This window comes from Mesocricetus auratus, unplaced genomic scaffold, assembly GCF_017639785.1.
Source record: "Mesocricetus auratus isolate SY011 unplaced genomic scaffold, BCM_Maur_2.0 Super-Scaffold_15014, whole genome shotgun sequence".
Taxonomy (NCBI): domain Eukaryota; kingdom Metazoa; phylum Chordata; class Mammalia; order Rodentia; family Cricetidae; genus Mesocricetus; species Mesocricetus auratus.
In genome coordinates this window covers 83,893,194-83,916,165 of record NW_024429186.1, presented here as the reverse complement: position 1 = coordinate 83,916,165, position 22,972 = coordinate 83,893,194, and the positions used below count along the sequence as shown (strand labels likewise).

Below are 22,972 nucleotides of genomic sequence, written 5' to 3'. Positions count from 1 at the left end.
TGTGACAATTCCCAGCCATCGTCATCAAAACCCCCACAGGGAAGCCAATAGCATGCTTGCTTACTGCAAGATGGAGTTTTGGCTGTGTTAACCAACTGAGCTGCCTGGTGCGAAAGCACGGTTGGCTACTTTAGTGAGCTCTCGGCTCCACTCCTGACTAATCCCAGAATGAATCCTTGGGCTGTGGGAAGACATTATACAGGCTCCAGTGAAGAAAAAACAAGTCATAATGAGACTCAACCGACGTGCTGCTCACTCTCCGGCTAATTTCCATCCTAAAATGCCTGAGACTGAGACTCCCTGAGTTGGAGTCCTGTAGAGCCATTCACTAACATTAAGTACTTTGCACATGCTCTCACGGGGGTGCCGGGGTTTTCCCTTGGTGTGGTAATGGAGCAGTGACGTCAAGAAATCCCAGACCCGTGGGTTTTTTTCTCCAGTGCCTCCTAGAGAGTGGTGTCTGGTTTATTTAAAAAGATCCACAGAAGAACCAACATGAAAAGTCTCTGCGGAGACAGTGAACATCTGGCAGGGTGGCAAGAAAAGGGAAGGAACTTTTGATATGAGGTAAGGTTCTTGAAGCTGAGTATGGCGACATGTACCTGTAATCTCAGATCTCAGGAAGCTGAGGATTGGGGATTTGAGGCTAGCCCCGTCTACATAGTGAATCTGAAGCTAGCCTAAGCTATATATTACAAGGTCTTGTCTGAAGAAAAAAAGTAATTCTACTTGAGCAGGAAGGACTTTCTAAGAGATGAGTTCCCTGAGAGTCAGGAAACATCCTGGCTGTTTCCCCAACAGAGCAGGAGCACAGAGATGGGAGGGGCTCCCCTGGGACTCGGTTATAAGTGACTATGAGCCACCTGACATGGATGCTGGGGTGAGACTAGAGTCCTGTGCAAGCATAGACCGATATGGGGGCTCAAGCTTCAAGCTGAAGATCAGAGAAGGAAAGCAGCCAAGCCAGGAGTGGATCTAACCTCTACCCAGCTGACATGGCAATCCTGTCTCCAGGAATCCTCAGAGGCAAAAGCTCTCAGATCCCGTCTCCTCCTCCTCATGTTCCTCTCTCTGCCCAGCCATATAATCCTGTCTCCATCTCCCTAGTGCTGGGACTAGAGGACAGGTCCCAGGTGCTGAGATCTCCTTGGTGTGAGCTGTTTCTTTTAGGACTGGCTCAATTTCGTGTAATCAGTGTGGCCTTGAACTAACAGAGATCTGTCATCTACTTCTTAATTCTGAGTCCTGGGATTAAAGGTGTGTGCCACCACTGCCTAGCTCTGTAGCTAACTAGTGTGGCTGCTTTGCTATTTTGATCTCCAGTGGCTTTAATAAATCATGAACATATGTCATCACACTCTTAAATTTTTAAAATAATTATTTCATTTTTTGTGTGTGGTCTGCATGTATGCGTGTGGGGGGGGGTCTGCATGTGTATCACAGATTCCACAGAGGTCAGAAAAGGGCGCAGAACAGGTCTCACACAGGCTCCTCTCCAAAGGGCTGGCTTTGTCCGTGTGAATCAGCAAGACACAGTGCTCTGCTTTGCCTTCCTATCCAAACTGCATTTTCTCTCTAGGAAAGAGTAGCCAGGAGGAAAACATTTTTTCTTATTTTTCCATTCACTGAAGTCATACATCACCTCTGAGCCCTTTCTCTGACAGGTCTATGATAATGATTCAGGACTCAAATGCTGGCTCTGAAAGCCCCTCACCCCCACCTCTGCAAAATGCAGGGCTCTCACAGGACACCCCTGCCCCAGAAAGGTTCGCATCAGTTGTATCCCTTTGTGGAAATTTAAAGGCTTTCCTTCAAGACACTATGCTCCCATCTGTCAGAATTGTCATAATGTACTAGTTTTGTTCCACCGAGAGGCTGCTTTCTGTGTATTATAAAACTGTCACAACACTAGTCTACCAAGTTGACAACCTGCGTGACGCTTTTTCATATGCTTATGCAGACATAATCTGTCCCCTTGCAAGACAGGCCTGAACTGCTGCAAAAACAGGTAAAAGAGACACAGCCTGTACAATACGTGTGCATGTGAGTGTGTGTGAATGAGTGCACACGTGCATACGTCTGTATGCATGTGTGTGTGTGTGTGTGTGTGTGTGTGTGTGTGTGCCCTCTCTTTGGGTGGTTTCTGACCAGTTCTGAAACCAGTTGGTCATACTCAAACAGAATGGTGAGTCTCAGCAAGATGCCTGCAGTGGTGGGCTGGGGTGCTGCGGCTCTCCTGGGGTGGGGCTCCTGGCAGACATGCACAGTCAGACTAATCCAGAGTGGCAATGGGCCTATACATACTCCAAGGACTCGTGCTGCAAGTCCTCTTCAGAACTGATTTCTGAGTAGCACGTTAGACACGACTTACTTCAAATTCCCAAAATGACAAGATAGACAAGATCCATAGTCTCAAATGAAGGTAGAGGAGATGCGTGTAGAAATCCCACCCCCATCTCATTGACTTACATGTATGCATCCTGGAACAGGCACAGCTCACTCCATAGCCCACTGGCTGATCAATGTAGACAGGATGAATTGATTACCCACTTCCTCTAGCCTGGAGGCATCCTCGCTCTGACACAACATCTGCAAACTGGCCTCAGCTGGTTGCTTTTACAAGTAGATGTTATTGGGAGCCAGCACGCTCACTCGTTAGTTCATTGTACCTGCTTTCACAGCGCAGTGGCCGAGCTGAGCACCCACCATGGAGACCGTCCAGTCTGTAAACCTGCCTCCCTGCCACCTGGCCCTTCATAAAGCATTTTTCACTGCTGTGACAGATGAGTGGTGTAAACAATGTAAAAGAAGAAACTTGCAGTTTCAGAAATCTCAGCCTACAGTCTTTGGCTCTGTCGACTCTGGCATAATGCCATGTGTTGGGGGCACTGGGCTGTTTATCCTATGCAGATCGAAGTCGAGGAGGGGAGTACAGTTAGGGACTAGGTAGATGAAACACAGGGGCGTGTCCTCAGTGACCTGTTACCTTTGACTAGGCTTCCCTCTTAAGGTTTTAAAGTAGTGTCACCAGCGGGGGTCCAAGGCTTTAACACAAGAGCTTGGAGGGAGCTCCTCCCTTGTCTCTAGACGTGGTGTCAGATGTAGCCCTGGCGGACCCCACTCTCTCAGGTCCCTATGGTGTTGCAGACACTCCGGTCATCACCAGTGGGCTTTGCTTTTCCTGCAGCTGTGATGAGATACTCGGACAGAAGCTATCTTAGAGAGAAACGGTTTACTTCACTTCCTGTCCAGGTACAGTCCCTCATGACAGGAAGTGATCTTGACAGAGGCTTGACGTAGCTGGTCCATTGCACCAGTCAGGGTCTCCGCATGGAAACGGAGCCACCAGAGTGGACAGTTCTCATCCTCCTAATCAAGACAATGCCCCAGACATGCAGAGCCCAAATCCCAGGCGACTGGATGCTGTGAAGTATCCAAATCTGACGATTAATACTAACTAACCACTAAAGGGTCAGCCTGCTATGCACTTAAAAGCTGAATTTCTCAAAAAGATTTGAAGTATATCTTGGCTGATTTTCTTTTGCTATGTATATATGCGTGCGCGCACGCACGCGCGCGCACACACACACACACACTGCAGTTAAGACCATTGACTGCTCTCCCAGAGGACAGAAGTTCAATTTCCGGAACCCACAGAGTGGCCCACAACCACATTTCAGTCTTTGCAGCCCATTGTTTCTGTAGTGTGAAAGTCTATGGCAGCACATGTACAGTGCCCACTCTTGCCCTGGCTAAAGGGCCTGTCAGGCGGCAGCCTTGCTGCCTCGGGTAGGTGGGAGACTTTCTTACTGGGCAGCAAGCCAGGGGGCAGGGTTGACTCTTCTGGTGCAGCTGCTCCAGGTTGAAGCCCTGCTTCTTCCTGCCACAGAGTGGAAGTTAGGCTGTCCTGCGGCATGCCAGACTCACCACCCAGAATCTGCCACTCAGAGCATGCGTGCACCCTCACTCAGGACATGCGTGTGCTCCCACGCTCAGAACACGTGTGCTCCTCACGCTCAGGACACGCGTGCACCCACACTCAGGACATGCGCGTGCTCCCACGCTCAGAAGGCGCGTGCACCCACACTCAGGACATGCGCGTGCTCCCACGCTCAGGACACGCGTGCACCCACACTCAGGACATGCGCGTGCTCCCACGCTCAGAAGGCGCGTGCACCCACGCTCAGAACACGTGTGCTCCCACGCTCAGGACACGCGTGCACCCAAGCTCAGAACACGTGTGTACCCACACTCTGAACATGTGTGCACCCACGCTCCACAGGTGCTCCCACGCTCAGAGCACTGCTCCCCGCAGGTGGTCGGCCTTCCTTCAGCCGCTCCCTCCTCTTGCCGGTTGTCATCTCCCCTCCCTCATCCCTTCCCCTTCCCTCCCCCCCAGCTACACTGGAGGAAGACGCGCGGGGACCAGCGCTACCACCCGAGCGGAGTGCTCTGCTTGTGCGGAAACTGCCCTGAGTTTTAAGGCTGTAGAGGTTTCCACATCAAGACGAGGCTTTTAAAATCAAGAGGCCAAGGGCAGCAGAGAAAGAGCCCAGGGGAAGGTGTGTGGGAGGCGGCTGCCTTGCTGTGCTCAGTGGCTCAGGATTCTGCCGTTGCCCTCACGGCCGGGCAGGGTGATCGCTTCCGGCCGGCTCCTGCCACGGTGTGCACAGTTGACTCGGGACTCGCACACAGCACACAGCCCGGGTCCCTAACGGCCCTCGGCGGGGCAGGCAGTCAACAGGCCGCCCCGCGGGCAGGAGAATCTGGGGAGCCGGCGTCCGCACCAAAGGGCGATTTCCGAAGGAAGCGCCGAGTCAGGCGAACCGTCGGCTTCGCCCCGCCCGTGGGAGCCGCCGTTAGACCGCGCTCACGCACACCCGCAGGCTCGCACGCGCCTCGTGGTCTAGTTCCGGAAACGCCCCGTTTTGAAACTGCAGACTCCCTGCGCTCCCCAGCTCTCAGGGCCCCAGGGCAAACCACCCGCCCAGCGTTGCTGCCCCGCGCGGCTCCCTACCGCCCCCTGCTGGAACATAGCTGCCAGCACGAACAGCTCCGCATGCTAGGGCCGGCTCTTCTCTCTGCAGGGTGTTTGTTTGTTTTGTTTTTATTTCGCTCTGTAACAGACAGAACTGCCGAGAAAGTTACAGACTTTGTGACTTGTAACCGAATACTGAGTAAAGTAATTTCGCATTAGCAGAAGGAGCAACAAGGCTGTGAAGAGCAGCCAGTGGTGCCGGATGCCTTTTAAAGAAGAGATAGCAAGGGCTTTTCACTGCAAAACAAGAACTTGCTGATGACTGTTTTGTGCAGTGCATTGTGCTCGTCCTTGAGGGGCACACGCAACCCGTTAGACACTCTCAGTTAGTGGTGAGCCAGAAAGAGGACCATGGTATAAAGTGAAACACACCAAACTGTCATGGGCGTGGACGGAGGTCTCGGATGCTGGGAACCGGGAAGCTCATCAGTGCCAAGCGGAAGCGTAACTGTTTTATCCAGGAGACAGCAAGGGCTAGGCGGTAGAGCAAGAATGGTGCACACCTTCATGCAGGACTGGATAAAAGCCGACTGGGCGTTGAGACGGTGTGTCCAGAGCAAGCTCTCCACAGCACACATTTGAAAACTCCCCTGTCTCTGTGGAAGAGGGCGAAGGTGGAAAACTACACAAAAGCATAGCTTAATGAATGATGGTAAGCACAGCAGGCCACAGCTGCCTCCTTCCCCCTTCAGGCTCCCCTGTGATTTACGTCACAGCAGTTACCTCTTCGCGTCTCGGTCTAGCTGGCCGTTTAGTGTGTGACCCTAGACACTGTAGTTTAACATTGTCCCTTCTCTGAAGAATTGTTTGATTCGCCACCAAGTACATTTCAGTCATAGATTCTTGCCTCTTGCCGTCTTTGTCAGCTGAAGCACCCGAGTTTATGTTTTGTGCTTGTCCTCCCTGCGGTCCTCTGATCTCTATGCTCCCTGCAGTTGGACCCATGAGTTACCTCATAACCAGGGTCAAGAGAGAGAGAGAGAGAGAGAGAGAGAGAGAGAGAGAGAGAGAGAGAGAGAGAGAGAGAGAGAGAGAGAGAGAGAGAGAGAGAGAGAGAGAGAGAGAGAGAAAAGAGAGAAGAGAGAGAGAGAGAGAGAGAGAGAGAGAGAGAGAGAGAGAGAGAAGAGAGAGAGAGAAGAGGGATACAGACAGATGATAGCTGCCACACATTCTCGGTATCGTGGCTTCAATAAAGGAAGTCTACAGTGGTCAGGAAATGAGAGGGAGACGCATCTCATGAGGTCATTCTCTGTGTTGTGCTGCTCTGAGGTGACAGGCCTTTTTGTTGTCACCACAGTGTGTGTGGAGATGCCTCCCGAAATAGTCATTCGAAGGAGGAAGGTAATTCCAGGGTCTTGCAAAATCCTTATTCACCAGCCTAACCACGAATTCCTAGCAGGCCTTTTGTTCAGGATCTCGAAGAACGAAGCCTGGCCCCAGAAACATAGTAGACTCAGGCCCCTTCCAGTCAGTGGTCACTTGTGGGACACTGAGGCAGAAGCCTGCTGCCCAGTGACCCGCCCTTGGGGTGGTGAGGTAATTGTTCTGGGCCATATAGTGAATTAGACCCCATACATTGCTTCCCTGTCATTTGTTTACTTGAGACTGAGCACATGTGCGTCGCAGCTGGCACGCAGGGGTCAGAGGGCAACTTGCAGGGTTGGTTCTCTCCTTTGACCATGTGTTTTGGGAATCAAACTTGGATCATCAGATTTGGTGGCCAGTAGGACTGATTTCTCAGTTGTAAGAACAAAATTAAACGTGTCAGGTAAACCAAGAGCTTTATGAAACTCACCGGTAAGCTTCAATAAAGGAAGTCTCCAGGGAAGGAGGCACTGCCGAGAGAACTCGGAGCTGGAGAGAAGGCTGTGCACTTTGAGGGCCGTTGTTGGTTGTAGAGAGGATGGCATGGCGGAGTGGAACCCAGGGCCAGGGGTGGCAGTATAGGAGGACAGCCTCCGGCCCCAGGGTGAGAATTCAGGATCGAGTGTGGGCGGAGCACAGATGACCCCTGAAGAACAGAAAGGAGAGGCGCTGTTTCCACTTTCACACTAGATAGAAGAAAACTGTTCAAATATACTGACAATTTATAATGAGAAACTGGCTTTCTTAGAGTCTAGGTCCAAACTTATATACACTGTATGATTAAAAAGACAACCACAACCCTGGAACATTGCTAAATTTAGAACAGCTCCAGGCTGATAGGGCCCCAAGGGAAACAGCAGCAGACCTGAAACTTTGCAGGAGCAGACAGCCCGGAGGCAGCTTCAGATTAACTCTAGGGAACTACTTACTGCTTAGCAAGTGAGCAGAGCAGGGACAGAATTCAGAGGAGAAGGAACGGAATGGGCAGGAGCTGGAAAACGGTCAGAAATAGGAAGACTGGCATGATGGGACACTCCTGTAAGCTTATCACTCAAGAGGCGGAGGCAGGAGGATTGCCTCCACTTCCAGCCTGGTTCACACAGCAAGTTCCAGGACAGTTGGGGCTATATAATGTGATTCTGTTTTAGTAACAAACACACACCAAAATATCAGGAAAGGAATAAGAAAAAGTTGGAGGCAGACTTGAGATCATCAGATGCAAATTATAAAACAGCCACATTTAATGTACTCGGACAAATTTAAAAACGGAAGTGAGGATGGTAGAGACTGCACAACCGAGCAGATCTGATAAAGAAATAGACTCTCTAGCAATACAAGTCATAGGTGACGCTGGCAGTTTGGACAATGCTGCAGAGAGAACTGGTGAGTTAGAGAGTAAACTGGAGAGGTTATGGTAATGCAGATCGGAAGGATGCAGGTGTAAGGATGAGCGAGGGAGGGAGACACGAGGGGAGAGCCTGACAGATGGCGGCCGCGGGAGGAGGAGACGTCAAGGAGGCAACACGTAAAGAGATGGTCCTGACCTGCCAAAAGCAACCCACCCTGGAACCTGGAAGATGACGTTAAGTTACAGGAAATTCACCAGGACACATAACAACATGTAAAGAGATGGTCCCGACCTGTCAAAAGCAACCCACCCTGGAACCTGGAAGATGACGTTAAGTTACAGGAAATTCACCAGGACACATTACAAGGAGGGCATAGGCACCACTCTAGCAAGGGGTAGCAATTGGAGACAGTGATTCTTGGCGGCAAAATAAAAGTCAGGAAACAGTGGCAAAATGACTTTGATTTTTTTAATAGAAAATTATTTTCAAATATGAACACTACACTCACTGACTCTCAAGTACAAGGAAGCAAGCCTTCTCAGAAGAACCACGTTTGAATTTACTAAGAAATCATCACCAGAACAAATTCAAAGTTGAACTTCGAGAAAAAGGGGAAGCTTCCGGAGAAGGAGAAGAGCAGTTTTTTTTTTTTTAAACCAGATTGTGGTGTGCTTAAATGTGTTTAAAATAAATCACATGGCCGGGCGTTGGTGGCGCACGCCTTTAATCCCAGCACTCGGGAGGCAGAGGCAGGCGGATCTCTGTGAGTTCGAGACCAGCCTGGACTACCAAGTGAGTTCCAGGACAGCCTCCAAAGCCACAGAGAAACCCTGTCTCGAAAAACCAAAAAAAAAAAAAAAAAAAATCACATGGGGTCAGGTTCCCGAAGTTTGAGCCAGCACTGCTGCTGAGCTGTGTTGTGCCAAACAGCCCTAGTGCCTCACCTGTCACTCTGCTGCTGTGAAGGCTAGAGACCCCTCCCCCCACTCTGCACTTAACACTGCAAACAAAGTGTCACATTGCCAGAAGGAAGTGATAAATTCATTACACAGTGCAAACTGTAAAAGGAGATTTTAAAAAAAGTTTTTGTTTTATGTGTGTGAGTATTTTGCTTGCATATATGTGTGTGCACCATGTGTGTGCCTGGTGCCCTTAGAGGCCAGAGGGTGTCAGATGCCCTGGAACCGGAGTTACAGACAGTTGTGAGCTTCCGCGTGGGTGCTGGGAACCAATCCTTGGCCTTTGCGGGAGCAGCAAGTGCTCTTAATTGCTGAGCCATCTCTCCAGCCCCAAAGTACAACTTTTTAATATGTCACTTTAAGTTTTGCATCATGCAGACAAAAATCGGGGACATGTTAGGAAGATAGCTCAGTGGGCAGAGCACAAGCGAGAGGACCACGGTTTGGATCCCCAGAACCCACGTAAAATAATCTAGGCAGGCCTAGCAGCTGCCTGTAATCCCACCTTGTGGGAGCCTCGGTATCCCTGGGGGCAAGCCGTGACATAGACTGACGATTAGCAAACTCAGCGGAGGGACCCTGCTTCAGTGAATACGGTGGAGAGTGATCAAGGGAGACGCCCACTGTCAGCTCTGGGCTTCTGCATCGGAGGGAAGGAAAGGAGGGAGAGAGAATATGAGTATGTGAATGCTGCCGAAGTAAAATAAATACCATGACCTTGCTAAGCAGAAAGATGGTGCTTGCTTTCTACCTTTCAAGTAATGTAAAGTACATCTGGTAGAAGAACCCAATTCACAGAACTGTAGCTAGCTGCAAGGGAGTCTGGCCCATGAGGTTGTTAACATTCTAGACACTGAATTACATTTTTAGCATAAAGAGAGATTTGGAATGGGTAACAAATGCTAATTTACCAAATTCACAACTCATAAGCCAAAGTAAAAAAAAAAGCATGATGTAAACTTAAAATATTTGGAAACTGATTGGTAAAGTTCTACATTTCAATATCTGTGAGATGCAGTTAAAAGAACACTCAGAAACCAATGAGTTAAGTACTAGATCAGAAAAGAACAAAACCAAGATCCAAACTTCAAAAACGTAAGAATAAATCATATTCAAAGAAAGCAATCTAGAGACAATAAAAGCAGATTATTGACATAGGAAAATTACAGAAGTTAAGAAATAACAGAGAATTGGTACATAGAGAAGAACAATAAAATAGGCTTCCAGCAAAATCATCTCACGACAAGTAAGGAAGATAGATAGATGATCATGGCATCAATGAAATCATCTCACGACAAGGGAGGAAGATAGATGATCACGGCATCAATGAAATCATCTCACGACAAGGGAGGAAGATAGATAGATGATCACAGTATCAATGAAATCATCTCACGACAAGGGAGGAAGATAGATAGATGATCACAGTATCAATGAAATCATCTCACGACAAGGGAGGAGGATAGATGATCACAGTATCAATGAAATCATCTCACGACAAGGGAGGAGGATAGATGATCACAGCATCAGTGAAATCATCTCATGACAAGGGAGGAAGATAGATGATCACAGCATCAATGAAAAGGGAGACAGACACTGAAAACATTGCAACAATAAAAGGGAATCATGGGTGACTTCTGCCAATAAAATTGAAGGCTTACGATGATGCTTCCTCAGAAAATATGGTTTTCTAAAGTTGACCAAAGAATAAGGGAGAAATAAAGTCTTATGACCCTAAATAAAAGTCCAACTAGAAAACACCAAGTGTATATTTTATAGGTGACATCCAACAAACTTTCACAGAATAGTTAATTCTGAGCAAAGAAACCCTTTTAGTGACTGAGTTTATGAACAGTTGGAGCTTTTTTTTTAAAGATTTGTTTATTATTATGTATATAGTGTTCTGTATGTATGTATCCCTGCAGGCCAGAAGAGGGCATCAGATCCTATTATAGATGCTTGTGAGCCACCATGTGGTTGTTAGGAATTGAACTCAGGACCCCTGGAAGAGCAGGCAGTGCTCTTAACCTCTGAGCCATCTCTCCAGCCCCAACAGTTGGAGTTTTAATAGAGAATTCTATTGTTGGCAACTCTTTAAACATTTTTTTGTCAGTGCAGGCCTGCTTGTAACCCTTGCTCTCAGCCTCAGGAAGTACTCCCGTCAGTCACAGTGCAGTTAAGTCTGTTGACTCAGCTCTACTGGTAGCGAAGCTCACTGATGGAATTATGAGACGCTGACACGCGTTTTCAGCATGTGAATGGGCTTCGTGGTCTGAACGCCATGGCTAGCTGAAATGCTCCTAAACAAAGTTGCTGTGCAGGCAGCTTGGAGGCCGAGGGTGGACGCCAGCCTTCCTGCTTGTCTTGTGAGCCGTCAGTCCTGTGGGCTCGTCTGCCTTCTGCTTGTCTTCTTTGCTTTTCCTTGCCCGTCTTTCTCTTCTCTTTTTCTGTGTCTCTGAGAGTCGAATGGAATATAGGGAGGGCCTCCTGCATGCTAGGAAAGAGCTCTACCGCTAAACTGCATCCGAATCTTTAAAACTGCATTTACTCTACTTTGAGTTTGAAACTGCATTTACTCTACTTTGAGTTTAAAATTGCACTTACTCTACTTTGAGTTTAAAATTGCACTTACTCTACTTTGAGTTTAAAATTGCACTTACTCTACTTTGAGTTTAAAATTGCACTTACTCTACTTTGAGTTTAAAATTGCACTTACTCTACTTTGAGTTTAAAATTGCACTTACTCTACTTTGAGTTTAAAATCGCACTTACTCTATTTTGAGTTTAAAATTGCACTTACTCTACTTTGAGGTAGGTCTCACTGTGTGGTAGGTCTCACTGTGTTGACCAGGTAAGGTTGTACTGACTGTCCTCCTGCCTCAGCCACTTGAATAATTAGGATTATAGGCCTGTGCCATTAGACCTGGCTTAGTCTTTCTAATGAATACTCTTAAAAAAATCTTTTCCAGCTCTAGTGAAGTATGACTGACCAAAAATTATACATATTTAACATACATAACATATTGATTTGATAAAGGTATGCACTATGAAGTAACTGCCCCAATCAAGCTAACACTAACTTTAGTTATCCTTTTTAGACTGTCATAAAATGTACAAAGTTTTGAAGACTCATGTGATCTTTTAATGTATATATTATGTAATGTCTAAATCGGGGTAAACATACTTGTTTCCTCAGTTTATACTAAAACCTTGCAAATTCAACTAACTTTGAAAGCGTACACATCACGTGATCTTCACCTCCCGCATCAGCACGGCAGGATTTGTCTTCCCCTCTTCATAGAACTCGGTCCCCGTCGACGGACAAGTCCTCCTCATCTCTTCCTTTTCCTGCTCCCCTCTGCTGAGCACCATGCTGCTCTCAGCCCCACGGGTCTAGGTCATGGCTTACACAGGCGAGTGAGCTTATTTCATGGAGTCTGGCTTATCTGACTATATACACTGACTTCGGGCTAGTTTTACCCATTTTGCTATAAACGACAGGGTTTCATTCTTTTTTTGTGCAGCCAAATAGTATTCTATCACCCTATCTGCCATATTCTCCTTATCCACTTACCAGATGATGGGCATCACTTACCAGATGATGGGCATTTAGATTGCTTCCATCTCTTGCCCATTGTGAAAATTGCTAGAATAAACATAAAATGTTGATTTCTCTCTCGTATACTGATTTAACTTCCTTATTAAGTGTGAGAGTGCTGTTGCTGGATACTCCCTTTTTAAGAAAATTTTCAAGGTACGTCTTGCTGGTTTCCATAATTACAGTATTATTTACATCCTCACAGGCAGTGTGCAGAAGTCCCCTTTCCTCCCTGCCCTCAACCTGCTGCCTTTTACACTGCCATGAGCAGTCTTGCAACATCTTACTGTGATTTTGACTTTGTTTCTCAGAGGACGTTAGCATTATTTTTCTCCTGTTGGTCATTTGTATGTCTTCCTTCAGAAATGCCTATTTAAATTTACCCGAATGTTTTAGTTGGAGTTCACTGCTAATGAATTTGCTTAAATTGCTCTTCAGTTCCCATGATTAGCTCCTTGTCAGATAATAGTTCGCAAATATGTCTCTCATTGTCTAGATTGCTTACTTGCTGTCTCACTTGCTGGGCAGGCCGTGCTGAAGATGGAAATCTGTCTACTTCTGCTTTGGTTTCTTCCCCTCCTGCTCTCCTCTCCCTCCTCCTCTTTTTCTCTACTGAGGTTGAACCCAGAGCCTCAGCCATGCTACAAGCGCTTCCGTTAGTGAGCGACGTGTTACATGTTACAAGGTCTGAGCCCTGGCGAAGTCGCCCAGGTTGGCCCTCAACTTGCAGAACTTCTTGATGAGCCCTCTCCCAGGCAGCTGAGGTCGCAGGCCAGCACCACCCCCCTTTAGGGACCCTTTATAAGCCCTTCACACCACGCTTCAGAGCTGCCGCCTGGCCCATTAACAGACACAGCGATCCGAGCACCCACTGCAGACTCCAACTCCAGGAAAAGGTAGTACAGAATTTAGGTCCCGCCCATGATTGCTTACCTGTCCTGGGTACTAGAGTAGAGTAACTCACAGCTGAGCTTTGGAGCCAGCCGGTCCTGGCTAGATCACGCCCAATGTAATCCTGTGACCTCTCCATACTATCCTTTCCCAATGGTAAGCAATGTAAGACAGACAGCCCCTGAGCTAAGGGTGTTCACACTGTAGTTCTGGGAAACCCACAATAAAACAAAAACAAGCAAACACACAAACAAAGCCCACACAGTGTATGTCACATAGCAGACTCTGTTTTCCCAGCGTAGAATCTGGGCTCGGCCATGCTATTGGCTGGGTTGGCAGAAGGCTGCAGACGCCGTGCTGATCCAGTTCTGGCATGGAGCCCTGTCTTCCGATGTGCTCTCCCGAGCTTCACTGTTGCCCCGAGTAGGTAACACATCTCAGGAGGAGGAGAAGATGGGCCGAGCTCATTTAGCCAGGGTTACCCAGTCCCTAGCTGGCTTCAGATGTGTGAGTGGCTGCTGGTTAAGCTGCTGAGCTGGGGTGACTGACAGGGACTGCTGCTGTCTGCTAACGTTTGCCCTAAGCCGTTTGTGCCCATAGCACATCTAATCCTCACGGTGCTCTGCAGGCAGCCACTGGGAACAGTTACGCAGTGAATGCAGATTGTCTGCAGTGCAATGAAAATGGTAAACCCTCCTCCCCACCTCCACCACCCACATCTTGTCAAACACCAAGAGGTTTCAAGGTGACATGACTGGCCAGAGTCAGGTAGCCTGGTCCAGGACATCATTAAAAGCCTGTCTGATGACAAAGATGCTTGAGGATTCAATTGGGAGTGTTTTGTAAGACATCAGACCTCCACTGAATCCCTCATGTAAGAAGCCTGGGGCTAGGGCGGTGACTCAGCCCTTAAGAGCATCTGTGTCAGGCACCTCACTGTGACTTGTAACTGCAGTTCCAAGGGATCCCGCCTGGCTTCCCAGGGCACTCACATGAGCGTAGCATCACCACCCCACATAAACATAATTTAAAACCTTATTTAAAGCCCCCGCTCCCCACCATTGTTATCACACCTCATTAGAGGAAAAGGAAAATGAGATGTGGAAGGACTTGATCACGTTAGCCAATGATGCGTGCAGGGACACACCCCAGCAGAGCCAGAGACACGCCCCAGCAGAGCCAGAGACACGCCCCACACCCCAGCAGAACCAGAGACACGCCCCAGCAGAACCAGAGACACGCCCCAGCAGAACCAGAGACACGCCCCAGCAGAACCAGAGACACACCCCAGCAGAACCAGAGACACACCCCAGCAGAGCCAGAGACACACCCCAGCAGAGCCAGAGACACACCCCAGCAGAGCCAGAGACACACCCCAGCAGAGCCAGAGACACACCCCAGCAGAGCCAGAGACACGCCCCAGCAGAGCCAGAGACACGCCCCACACCCCAGCAGAGCCAGAGACACGCCCCACACCCCAGCAGAGCCAGAGACACGCCCCAGCAGAGCCAGAGACACGCCCCAGCAGAGCCAGAGACACGCCCCACACCCCAGCAGAGCCAGAGACACGCCCCAGCAGAGCCAGAGACACACCCCAGCAGAGCCAGAGACACGCCCCAGCAGAGCCAGAGACACACCCCAGCAGAGCCAGAGACACACCCCAGCAGAGCCAGAGACACGCCCCACACCCCAGCAGAGCCAGAGACACGCCCCAGCAGAGCCAGAGACACGCCCCACGCCCCACACCCCAGCAGAGCCAGAGACACGCCCCAGCAGAGCCAGAGACACGCCCCAGCAGAGCCAGAGACACGCCCCAGCAGAGCCAGAGACACGCCCCAGCAGAGCCAGAGACACGCCCCAGCAGAGCCAGAGACACACCCCAGCAGAGCCAGAGACACGCCCCACACCCCAGCAGCCAGAGACACGCCCCAGAATCAGTGAAAGAAATGCACCCTGGCCCTAAAATTAGAGACTAAAGGCTAACAAGGACCAAAGAAAGAAACACACTTTGGGGCTGGGCAGTGGTGGCGCACACCTTTAATCCCAGCACTGGGGAGGCAGAGGCAGGTGGATCTCTGTGAGTTCGAGACCAGCCTGGTCTACAGAGAGCGAGTTCCAGAACAGGCTCCATAGAGAAACCTTGTCTTGGAAACACCCCCCCCCAAAAAAAAAATTAAAAGAAGAAACCAGAGCCAAATCCAACCCTGAACCTGTGCAGAAAACTAACCAATCTCTGATCAGGAGATCTAGCCATCCTAAGCTCAGGGATTGAAAGTTGACCAATCCCACCCTGGAAATCTCCCTGGAGAGGCTCCGCCCCTAAGCATCCCCACGTAAACCCCACATCTGTTCAGCTCCTGGCTGCTGCACTCCACCCTGGCAGAGGCGCCACTCTCCTGGATTCTTCCCTCCCAGGAAACCTCTCGAATCTCGAGACGAGGTTGAGTGGGTCTCGACTGACGCTCCACTTACCACCAGAGCTGCGTCTCATGCTCCCCGCCTCTGTCCCTTCCTCACAGAACTGCGGCTCTAGATGATTCGGTCACCCCAGTTCTTAAAAAGAAGACACGGCTTGTAGTCAATTCCTGGCCCGCTGTTGCCCTCTAGTGGACTTCCGACCTACTGCTTCGTGCACATGATGCGTTTCCACCCACTGTGCTGGAGGGCACTCCTGTTTCCAGCAGTTCAAAGGAGGCAGCTAGTCACCAAAACGTCCTTCATACCAATCAGCTGTGTGTCTGAAGGTTCCTCAACACGCAGGAAAAACGTGTGAGGCAAATTAACGACAACTGTGTCGGGGCCCCGGGGACAAAGCTGACTCTGGTTTCGAACAGGTGTCTGTCCTCTCAGTTTTAAGAAGCCGATGAGTAAATCATTCAGTCGACTTTGACCCAGCATGGCCAGGGACTGCATACTTTCCGCTACTGGGGTCTGGATGGAAGGACACGCCCACCTCTTGCAGCGTGTACGGAAGGTGATGGCTCTGTTGGCATGGTCAAAGCGTGCAGACAAGCCCACTTCTGTGACTATGGAAACAGGACATCTCTACAGCCCTTCTGAACCACAAGCCCCCTCACTGCCTCCACAGGGCTGGCTCCGTTAATCGCCACAAGGTCGGAGAAGCCGTAACCAGTGAGTAAGTGAAGGAGAGCTTCCGGCGACTCAGTTTGAGAGTAGTGTGCAGCAACGAGCCAACTGATTTTCTACAGCAAAATCTCCTACAGGTGCTAGCATCTGGAGGCCAGGGGTACGTGCTGATGTAGACTTTCCCAGGATGGACTGAGGCAAAGGCTCTGTTTCATGTTCTGACTCCAGAGGCCTGGCACTCCGCAGCGGAGTGAGGGTGGGGTTGGGGGTGGGATTCGTGCCTGTCAGGTTTTGGTACCCACAAGCACCAACAATGTTTCTATTTTCTCAATGCTCCTTAACCAGCTTTGGAATATTTAGCCTCTGATTTCAGGCGGAAACTTAACCAACATTAGAGTTGTAAAGTTTGAAGCTCATTTATTTGTGACTTGTCTGTTTTAGAGACAAGGTCTCACTATGTGTTTTAAGCAGGCCTCAAATTCACAATCCTCCTGCCTCAGCCTGCTGCCACCAGACGTTATCCACAGTCAGAGGTGACAGCCTGAAGGAGCTGACACTGTTTGCTTTGAGACAGGATCTCGTGTGATCCAGTCTGGGTTGGGACTCTCAAGGTGTAGCTGAGGATGACCTTGAACTCCTGATCCTCCTGCTTGTACTTCCCAAGCGCTGGGTTTCCAGGTGTGTACCGCAACGCCTAGCTAGGGATCCTACCCTCTTAAAGGGGAGATGGCTGACCGCCTCGTGGATAAATGACCCAGAGCTCTGCCTGGTGAATGTTGGTCCCTCTGCCAAAGCCTGCATGCGGCCGAATGCAGCTATTCCGCAGTCCCCAGTCCCCAGATTCAGGACTTCCTAGGAGAGTAATCCAGCCGCCGCTGGACCATGGATGCCCTCACAGGATCCAGTGTGCCTGCTGGTTTCAGCTGGTGCTGTTCCCGGGAAGGACTGGGAACAGAACGGGATGGGTGTGCGGCTGCCTCCTTCTATGGTGCCTCAGAGCTCAGCGCTGCTTCTGAAAGGAACTAGTTGGGACATTCCTTTGCCTGGCTGGGGATGGGCAGGACAGTGGTCACGGGCAGTCTGGACTCTGCCTGGTCACCATGCAGCCACAGGCATGCTCGGAATACTTATTTTAATTTTATATGTGTAAGTGTTTGCTTGAATGTATTTAAGAGCACAATTTGCATACAATGCCCAAGGAAGCCAGAAGAGGGCATCAGATCCCCTGGACTGGGAGTTACACACAGTCCTGTGCCACCGTGTGGGTGCTGGGACCAAACCTGGGTCCTCAGTAAGAGTAGCCAGTGCTCTAAACCACTGATGCATTTCTCCAGCCCCAGAAGCACACTTTAAAAAAAGTAAAACAGCAACAACAAAAAATCCTTCCAACAGATTCTGGGAAACTCAAGTCCTCTGGGGGAGGGGGGGGCGCTGAACTTGCTGCTTCTCGCTGAGAAACAGCAGTGGGGTAGGTAAGTTGGACATGCCCTGGTCTAGAGGTCTGATACCATGTGCACAGGAGCCTGTTCTGTTAGAAGCATAATTAGTGGGCCTGACAAGATGGCTTAGCCAGTATCTGCTGCCAATCCTGACCGCCTGAGCTCTATCCCTCAGGCCCATATTGTGGGACAGCTGACTCTAGCAAATCACCCTGTGACTTTCGCACCTAAGTATGAGTGCTCACGCATGTACTGCACACATGCACGATAAATGTGATTAAAGTAATAGTGATTACTGAAATGTCCTCTCAACTGATATGTTTTAGGCAGGAAATACTTTCTGGGACACCAGAGAAGGGAGTGTGAAAACCTCAGAATCTCCCACAATATGGTGTGCTAGTCAACATACAGTAGACTTTCTTCTGGACACACACACACACACACACACACACACACACAATTTTTATATATACTATGTCATTTCATCGGCAATACAAACAAACCCCCAAACTGAAACTGTGTGTAGAAAGGTCGTGTTTCTTCACAGAGTTCAACTTACTTTTAAGTTCCCAGTTGTCCTAGCTTTTCCTTCTGTGTTCATAGTTGGGTATCCATAGCTTGTCCACAACCCGTGACGGCCTAATTCTAGTCACTGTCATCTTTTGGCAGTGAAATCCCACACTTGGAGTCTTTTCACACTAACACAGCCATGCCAGATTAGCTGAGCAGACCCTCAGAGTGCTGTGATTGTGAGCAGACCCTCAGAGTGCTGTGATTGTGAGCAGACTCTCAGAGTGCTGTGATTGTGAGCAGACCCTCAGAGTGCTGTGATTGTGAGCAGACTCTCAGAGTGCTGTGATTGTGAGCAGACCCTCAGAGTGCTGTGATTGTGAGCAGACCCTCAGAGTGCTGTGATTGTGAGCAGACCCTCAGAGTGCTGTGATTGTGAGCAGACTCTCAGAGTGCTGTGATTGTGAGCAGACTCTCAGAGTGCTGTGATTGTGAGCAGACTCTCAGAGTGCTGTGATTGTGAGCAGACTCTCAGAGTGCCGTGATTGTGAGCAGACTCTCAGAGTGCTGTGATTGTTATAGCTGAGCAGACTCTCAGAGTGCTGTGATTGTGAGCAGACTCTCAGAGTGCTGTGATTGTGAGCAGACCCTCAGAGTGCTGTGATTGTGAGCAGACTCTCAGAGTGCTGTGATTGTGAGCAGACTCTCAGAGTGCTGTGATTGTGAGCAGACTCTCAGAGTGCTGTGATTGTGAGCAGACTCTCAGAGTGCTGTGATTGTGAGCAGACTCTCAGAGTGCCGTGATTGTGAGCAGACTCTCAGAGTGCTGTGATTGTTATAGCTGAGCAGACTCTGAGTGCTGTGATTGTTATAGCTGTGAAGACTCTCAGAGTGCCGTGATTGGTATAGCTGTGAGAACTCCAAAGGTGACATCAAGGATCACGCAGGGCATTGGCGCCCTGCCCAGCTTGTGCTTCCACTCCAGGGTTAGCCTGTTTGGGTGGTGTTGCTTGCACCACGGTGGTTTTCTGTCTTTTCTTTTTATGGCGTGCTTGCTTTCTGTATGCACTGATGCATCAGCAGAGGCCTCTTGGGCAACTACCTACAACAGGACAGAAACCCAGCCTGAAGAGATTTCAGCAGCAGCAACGCATCACCTTATACTATGGACAAGCCGGCAGGTGACTGTCTTCAACAATGGCTGACTCTGATGGGGATGTCCTTTCTGTATACGTGTTTCTCTTATTGATTGGTGAATAAAACACTGAATGACCAGTAGCCAGCAGGAAGTATATGTAAGGCTATGAGATGAGGAGAAATCGGGGAGAGGAGATGGAGAGAGGCGGCCAGGAGAGGATGTCATGTAGAGACTGGGAAGACAGGACATGCCAGGTGTTCCCTGGTAAGATAAGGCCTTGTAGAAATACATAGATTAGTAGTTATGGGATGATAATTAAGAGAGAGCTAGTCAGTAAGAAGCCCTAGCCATTGACAAACAGTTTGTAAACTAGTGTATGTCGTTGTGTGTTTATTTGGTGTAAAGCAGCTGTGGGATCAGGCAGGACAGAAACCTCCATCTTCACGGCTCTACGGCTTCAAGTGGTTATGTTAGGTGATGTTGAAGTAGTTCTTGGTGACCAGGGTCTCGTGCAAATGCCTTTTGTGGTTAAGTTCCTTAAGAGCTGTTATTACATCGACAGTCTCAGAGATGACGTGCTCACCAGCTAAGACTTGTGTTTCCATTCATCATGAAAAGCTTTGTTTTGCTTTCTGCTCCCGACATCACGCCACACAGATGCGTACCAAGCGTTGGCAGGTGCCACCCAGCTGCCTCTTTTGGTCCTCAGACTTGGACTATTGCTCTCCTGCTTGACTTTCCCAGGCTGGTGGAATGTCACAGCCAAGACCAGGGCTGTAGAGTTAAGTCTTGGTTTGGTCATTTACCAGCCATGCTGTCTGGACTCTCTGAGCCACAGTTTCTTATTACAGTTGATGTGATTTAAAACCACTGAATAGCTACATATATTGTTGTCCTTTCTGGGAGCATAGTCAATGTTTTATAAAGTGTAACCAGAAGTAATATTTTGCTACCCCTTGTCAAATGGGGAGACATTTGTAGAAACCAGAAGTGGACACAGCAATGGTAGGGTTAATTAGTTGGTCCTCTTCTACCACATCACAGGGCTGGCAGGTATTGGCTGGTAAGGAATGCAGCTGCCTTGGGTATAAATACCTCTAGCTTAGCTGCTGACGCCACCCTCTGACTCTGCATGTCCCACTGAAGGTCGGTGCTGTACACTGGGCTCGTTACCAGCGTCCAAGACTTCATCTTGTTGTTCGTGGATCTACTCATTTTGCCTGATTATTATCATCATCATCATCATCATCAACAACAACAACATCAATTACGTAGATGCAAATGTGAGTTTCTGGGTGCCATGGTTAGTCTTCTTTGTTTCAGAGCTTTGTTACTATTTGTAGTTTATATTTGTTCTGCATAATTATGACTATCAAAAAAGAAAATGAAAGCTCTGATCATTTCCAAATTATCAATTCTCATAAGTGTGGGCCCAGCAGTGCTGAGTCCCTGACCTTCACAATTACCAGTGAGTGTGAGTCCCTGACCTTCACTGCTACCAGTGAGTGTGAGTCCCTGACCTTCACTATTACCAGTGAGTGTGAGTCCCTGACCTTCACAATTACCAGTGAGTGTGAGTCCCTGACCTTCACAATTACCAGTGAGTGTGAGTCCCTGACCTTCACAATTACCAGTGAGTGTGAGTCCCTGACCTTCACTGTTACCAGTGAGTGTGAGTCCCTGACCTTCACAATTACCAGTGAGTGTGAGTCCCTGACCTTCACAATTACCAGTGAGTGTGAGTCCCTGACCTTCACAATTACCAGTGAGTGTGAGTCCCTGACCTTCACAATTACCAGTGAGTGTGAGTCCCTGACCTTCACAATTACCAGTGAGTGTGAGTCCCTGACCTTCACTGCTGCCAGTGAGTGTGAGTCCCTGACCTTCACAATTACCAGTGAGTGTGAGTCCCTGACCTTCACAATTACCAGTGAGTGTGAGTCCCTGACCTTCACAATTACCAGTGAGTGTGAGTCCCTGACCTTCACAATTACCAGTGAGTGTGAGTCCCTGACCTTCACAATTACCAGTGAGTGTGAGTCCCTGACCTTCACTGCTGCCAGTGAGTGTGAGTCCCTGACCTTCACTGTTACCAGTGAGTGTGAGTCCCTGACCTTCACAATTACCAGTGAGTGTGAGTCCCTGACCTTCACTGTTACCAGTGAGTGTGAGTCCCTGACCTTCACAATTACCAGTGAGTGTGAGTCCCTGACCTTCACAATTACCAGTGAGTGTGAGTCCCTGACCTTCACTATTACCAGTGAGTGTGAGTCCCTGACCTTCACTATTACCAGTGAGTGTGAGTCCCTGACCTTCACTATTACCAGTGAGTGTGAGTCCCTGGTCGCTAGTCTCGTTAGAAGTTTTTTTAATTTTCTGGGGGTGAAATTCTCTGTTGTCACAGTGAGAACTCCCCAGTTGCTATAAAGTAGACCTCGTTTTCATGTTTATTGACAACTGCAGCATCCTGTCTGACTCATGAGTGTTCTTAGCTCGTGTTCTGAGCTTTGATTTTGTAAGTAGTGTGCCTTGAAGATATTTTTATATGTAGGTATAACTTGAGTACTTGCATTTTTTAATAATTGCAGAATATTCCATCTAATGGTCATGACTTTGTAGTGATCTGGATGAGAAGTGCCCCCCAGGCTCTTGTATTTGAACCCTCGGTGCCAGCATTCGTTGCTCTTGGGGACACTTGCTGAACCCTTAGGAGGGGGAGAGCAGCTGGGGGCCTCAGGATGGGACCTGAGGGCTTGTGGCCTTGCCTCACTTCCTGTCCGGTCTCCAGGTGAAGGGACCAGCCCCTGCTTTAGCAGCCTTGATAGGCTGCAGGAAAGATTCAACATGTGCTCGCCTGACCTTGCTGGGGCTGCCCCAGTCACTAAGAGGCCAGATGCCCTCTTCCTGGCAAGGAACCAATCAAAAGTTAGCTGGTGGGGCTGTGTTTATGGCTCTGGGTGTGCACAACAGTGACATGCAGAGCATAGCAACCGCCGGGGGAGGGACTATAGGCCATAACAACCAGTTGACCAATCAGCACAGGGCAGGTCGTCCAAACCCAGAAGCGCACCAATCCTGAGACTGTTGCGTCCTCCCAGACACACCCCTTACACTGCTCCGTGTAAGTTTCCCCGCCTTGAGGTTTTCCTGGGTCTTTCTTTTGCCATCCGCCACAATGAATGGATGAAGGACCTGAGCTAATGGGGTTAGCTCATTAAACAAAAACAGTAAAAGACTCTTTGCTTTTGCCTCGGAATGAGCCTCTTGGTGATTTTGGGGTTCAGAATCTGGGCACAACACAGGCGGCATCCTGTCTTGCCACCCATCTCCCCTGCCTGTTGCCATACCTTCCTGCTAGGATGAACTCTCTTTCTTTGAAGCTGTAAACCCAAATAAATCCTTTCTCCCCTAAATTGCTGTTTTTGGCATGCCCTGGCATAGCAACAGAAAATAACTAATACAAACAAAGTTTGTTTAATCATGCATTTGTTCCAGTTTTCACTCTTTTTTGTTGTTGTTGTTCAAATATTGCTTTACTTGATATAACTTGATGGGTATATCCACAGGCAAATTTCTTTGTAGGAGAGAAATCATAGAACAA

The 22,972-nt window shown here is 48.9% G+C and overlaps 1 long non-coding RNA gene across 3 annotated transcripts in view; it reads left to right on the top strand.

The window, feature by feature from the left end:
* Nucleotides 1–5,598: 5,598 nt before the first annotated feature.
* Nucleotides 5,599–22,972, top strand: part of LOC121139412 — a 34,691-nt gene continuing 17,317 nt past the window's right edge. For 2 of the 3 annotated variants that reach the window (XR_005876378.1, XR_005876380.1), the window contains exon 1: nt 5,599–5,690. This is a non-coding gene — a long non-coding RNA (uncharacterized LOC121139412). The remainder of the gene's footprint in view (nt 5,691–22,972) is intronic. The other variant, XR_005876381.1, reaches the window with a different exon arrangement.